General features: G+C 44.8%; 1 pseudogene; it reads left to right on the forward strand.

Moving 5' to 3' along the window:
- Positions 1–279: 279 nt before the first annotated feature.
- Positions 280–805, forward strand: LOC141133937 (10 kDa heat shock protein, mitochondrial pseudogene; annotated as a pseudogene).
- The last annotated feature ends 4,640 nt before the right edge of the window (positions 806–5,445 follow it).

Consider the following 5,445-nt stretch of genomic DNA (forward strand, 5'->3'; position numbering starts at 1 on the left):
AGACGTTTGACCTGTATGACAGGTGCATATCATTTCAATTTTTGACAGCAAGGCCAAGTCTTGCAGGGAAAATGTTATTTGTTTTTGGCTTTATAAATGTCATTATTGCTGCAGCAGGTTCTATACATTGTACAGATGTGCCACTTTACAGGCAGACTAAGGGAAACCCCCCCCCCCCCAGACACTACATTTAAATGAATTTTTAATTTTTATTGTTATTTTTTATTTTTTTTTTGGTTTAATTTTAAGCATCAGTAAATCACTGCTCATTTAAAAATTATGTTTTGGGAGGTCTGTATTCACGTGGGGAGCCGGAGGAGCTTTCAGTCCCGCATTGGCAGGGGAGGCAGAAGGCGTAATCGCTTGGCAGGAAAAGCATTCAAAACCTTTCTCCCAATATTTGATAATGTCCTTGTGGAGCAACTTTGTCCAGAAACTGTCACCAAAGGAGGAATTATGCTTCCTGAAAAAGTTCAAGGCAAAGTTTTGCAAGCAGCAGTAGCAGTCGGAGAAGGCTCTGAAGAAGAGTGAGGAAGTGCATCTAGTTAGTGTAGCTGTTGGTGAAAAGGTATTACTTCCTGAATATGGTGGCACCAAAGTTGTCCTAGATGATAAAGAATACTACTTGTTCAGAGATGGTGACATTTTGCTGTGCTGCAGTCACGAGGCATCCAATACTACTGAAAATTTCAATTTTGTGCCCCAGCCACTGATAGGGGTTGCATTGCCTTACTCCACACACTGGAAGACCTCTAGACCTTCTGCATGCTACTTGATATCCCTCATGTTGACCTCCCAGTGTTGAATGCATTCTACTTCCCGACTGAGCCATGGCGATATGTGTCTCATAACCCTTCACAGAAGGCCCAGCAGCAGTGCTCACGCCGCCACATACCTGATCCCATTTTACCAGCTCATTGATCCAGCTTGTCTAGCAGATATTTGGATCAATGCAGTCTAGGACCTTCACCCTCTCATCAGGGAGACTGTCCAGAAGCCTAACCTATACTCCTACCGTCAGCTATGAATCAGTATTTTTGCTGCCTAACTTGTAAACTTGTTTATTGTTGCTTTGATTATGGCTTCTGCCACACAAGTATGTGATTCGTGGAGAATTTCTGTCACTGGTTGCGAAGGCCAAGAGGGAGGATCAGGAGAGCAAAACCCTATCTGAGAAATTTAGACTCCTAGACACTTTCCATAAACACTCCAGTGAACAGAACACCAGGGGCGGACTGACCATTCGGGCACTCGGGCACTGCCCGAGGGCCCCATGCCACTAAGGGGCCCCATCAGGGTTGCCAGCCTCAATAAAACCAGGGACAGCATGTAAAAATCTGTGTTTTTTTAAAAATCCCAAGATTATAGCTGCCCCGCCTCTCCAGTACCTTTTCTGTGTGTGTATACTGTGTGTGTATATTGTGTATCTGTGTGTGTATACTGTATGTATGTGTATACTGTGTGGCCCCATAATCTATTGCCTGGGGGCCCCATAATCTCCTATTGCCTGGGGGCCCCATAATCTCCTATTGCCCGGGGGCCCCATAATCTTCTCCTATTGCCCAGGGGCCCCATAACCTCCTATTGCCCAGGGGCCCCATGAGTTGTCAGTCCGCCCCTGCAGAACACTCTACAGGAATTGCTACAGACATGCTCTCTCCTCTGGGAGGAACTAGGTAAGCAGTCGAGAAGACAGTATGTGCTTTGCCAAAAAGTGTTTTATTAACATGGCAATAAAAGTGGTAAGGTATTGACGCAAGCTGTTCAGGCATAGCTGCTCTCACTATAAATCATATCCATGTTAGAAACGAGCGAAACTATTTTAACTTTACTATGCCAAATTGTACAATATATGTTACTGGTTGTTTGGATTCATCCACACAAGAATCTCTAATTTAAATGATCTGAGACTTTCTGTCTGAATATAGCCCAACAGCTCTTTCTGATCAGAGAGCCTGAGAACTTAGATGCACGCTCTCTGGAGGAATTGGATGTAGCATTGAAACAGATGAAGGTGGGCATAAATCCTGGTCCCATTGGGCTCAGACTTCATTACTATAAATCCTTTACAGAGGTGTTGTCATCTAGGTTTCTCTCAGTTTTTAATGCCTTCTCCAACCCTAAGGCCCATGGGGCATTTTTACAGCTGCTTTTAGCAGCGTCAGACTTTTTTTCTTTTGCAGCTTAAAAACGCCTCTCCATGTTATTCTATGACATCATGCATACGCAGAGTTTTAGGAGCTGTACGTGGCATAGGCGTTTTCAAGCTGCAAAAAAACCCCAGGACCAACGCATCATGAGGTGTGGCGTTAGAGCTGCAAAAACGCCTGATGCTGGTAAAAGCTGCTAAACACGGCTCAACACTGGAAACAGCCACGTTAAGCCTCATCAGGTGTTTCTCATGCCTCTATTCAAAATCAGTGGTTCCATATGGGAGCCCGTTGATTTGAATAGAAGCCACACCAGAAGTCCGATCATGATGATCCGACTTGCGGCACGGCTTATATGCTGAGGATCTTGAAGAGGAATTCCTTGTCAAAATGAAAAAAAAAACTGGCGCGGGGTTCCCCCAAAGACGATACCAAAAAAAATGTCAGCAGGTCAGGAAAGGGGGAACAAGAAAGCGCCCCCCTGGACCATACCAGGCCCCATGCCCTCAACATGGGGTGGTGCCCCTATGTTGATGGGGACAAGGGCCTCTTCTAGACAACTCCGGCTGGTGGTTGTCTGGGTCTGTGGGCGGGGAGCTTATCAAAATTTGGAAGCCCCTTTAACCAAGGGGGGTCCCCCAGATCCCAGTCACCCACCCTATGTGAATGAGTAGGGGTACATTGTACCCCTACCCATTCACCCAAACAAAAAGTGTCAAGAATGAAAACAGTACACATTTATTTATTTTATTTAGTAATTTATTAAGGCAGCTCCGGCGTCACTTCGGATTTCTTCTCCCTCTGGTTCTTCTCCCTCCTCCACTGATGTCTTCTCCCGTTTTCCGGTTCTTCTCCTCACTCTGCGGTCTTCTTCTTCTGCTGGGTCTCCTCTCTGCACAGTCTTCTCCCTCCATTCTTCCTCCAATGTTCTCTCGACGCTCTCTTGCAGTGTAATGCTAGGTCCGCCATGTGCCATTACTTATAAAGCCATAGGGCGGGGCCCACCGTTGACATAATCTGGATGCCCCAACCTGGGGCGGGGATTTCACAGGGGGTGGGGCCTCTGGATGATGTCACCGGTGGCCACACCCCATGGCTTTATAAGTAATGGCACACGGCAGGCCTAGCATTACACCGGGAGAAAGTGTTGAGAGAACATCAGAGGAAGAACAGAGGGGGCGTGGGGGTTCCCCTTAAAATCCATACCAGACTGAAGGGTCTGAAATCATTTTAGGAATCATCATGATCGCACCAGAAGTTGGATCATGATGATCTGGCTTGCCGTGCGGCTTGTGTGCTAAGGATATTGGGGGGACCCCATGCCAGTTTTTTCTTTTTCATTTTGGCGAGGGGTTCCCCTTCAATATCGTTTATCACACAAGTTGCACTGCAAGTCGGATCATCATGATCCAACTTCTGGTACGATTTCTATTTAAATCAATGGGTTCCCATAGGGAACCATTGATTTTGAATAGAGGCAGAGAAATGCTACTAAAAGCTAAGCGTGCATTAAAGCCAATGCAGAAAGCTACTAAAAGCACGTTTTTGCAGCCACTTTTTCCTGTCGTTGGTAGTGGCTTTGCAGCTAGTTTTTTATAATGCCCCGTGTGCATGAGGCCTAACACTTTTTTGAGGCGCATGCTGGACATCCATATTACTGTCATCCCAAATGAGGGTAAAGACGTAGAGTCTCAAACTACAGGCCCATTTCCTTGCTGAATGTAGATATTAAGTTTTATGCAAAAATTCAGGCCAATAGATTACCACCACTGCTTCCCATCCTAAACTTTATGGACCAGGTTGGCTTTATCTTGGGAAGATCAGCCAGAGACAATCCTATCAGAGCACTCAATCTACATCACTAGCTATCATCTACTGGAGAACAGGGCTTTTTCATATCCCTAGATGCGGAGAAGGCATTCGACAGGGTGGCCTGGGATTACATGCGGGAAGTTCTGAAGGCAGTTGGCTTTCAGCCCTGTATGCTTGCTATTATCCTTGCACTTTATTATAACCCTACTGCTAGCCTACGGGTCAATGGCTACCTGTTGGATGTCTTTACTATCAGTAATGTTACGCGTCAGGGATGCCCCCTTTCCTCATTGATTTTTGTTCTGACACTGGAGCTTTTTCTTCATAGATTAAGGTCCAACCCAGACATTAAAAGGTATCATGCTTTGCAAAAGGGAATTTAAAGTAGCAGCTTTTGCTGATGACATTCTCCTGGCCCTCTCCACCCTGCTAATCTCCCTGCCTAACCTACTCAGGGACATAGACCACTTTGGCTTTGTCAAATTAAAAAAAAACTGCACAAAATCACATACACTGAATATTTTTCTTCCTCCGGGGGCTCACTGTTAAAACTAATTTCCATTCCTCTGGAAAGGGGATGTCATCACATTGGTTGGACTTGATGGACTTGTGTCTTTTTTCAAACTCGCCTACTGTGTAACTGTGTGTAACATACTTGGCAGTTCAAATTCCCACAAACTTGATGGAGTTGTATACCTAAAACTTTAGAGCGACTTTGACTAAAATGTAAACAGACCTGAAAAACTGGACAGGTCTCAATCTGTCATGGTTCAGGCATTCTGCATTAATCAAAAACTAACATTCTTCAATGCCGGGCTTTACCTAAAACATGATATTTTAATCTACCTGCCTCCATCCTTTTTCACTTCTTACAAGCAAAATGACTCCTTGTTTCTCTGAAAAAACTCCCCATCTCATATTAAATATGCTTGTCTCATTCTCTCACACCCCAAGGAAAAAATAGGACAACCACATAAACTATTTGGCCTGTCAACTTATGAGAGTAGTGGATTGGAGAATTCACTCTAGTACCAAAGCATGTGTCCCACTGGAAAATTCTTTCAGAAGCATTGTCATACACCTGATTCCTAGGCTCCCTACTCATCATTGGCCTTCTGCGACTTTAACATATCCTCTCTGTCCTGTTTCAGTAAGGTGGCAACATCCACTGCCTTTTCATCAGGCCCAGAACCCTTGACTATGGTATGGGGGGATTCTGACTTCCTTCTGGGTTTTGTGGAAAACTTCCTAACCCAAGTATTGCCATTTAGAGAGGTACTTGCTTACCAATTTTTCACAAAGGGGAGGTTTTTCCTGTATGATAGTCTAGTTTTGTTGTCTCCCATGGGGTCTTATGGGGTCTTTTCCTTTCTGGACATATAGGCAACTTCAACACTTTTTTTCTCTTCAGTCCCAGAATTGACATGGGCTAGACCCTTTTACGCTGTTTGAATCTCTTTGTCCTCAGAAGACACCACAATGA

Source organism: Aquarana catesbeiana, linkage group LG03 (assembly GCF_042186555.1).
Source record: "Aquarana catesbeiana isolate 2022-GZ linkage group LG03, ASM4218655v1, whole genome shotgun sequence".
Classification (NCBI taxonomy): domain Eukaryota; kingdom Metazoa; phylum Chordata; class Amphibia; order Anura; family Ranidae; genus Aquarana; species Aquarana catesbeiana.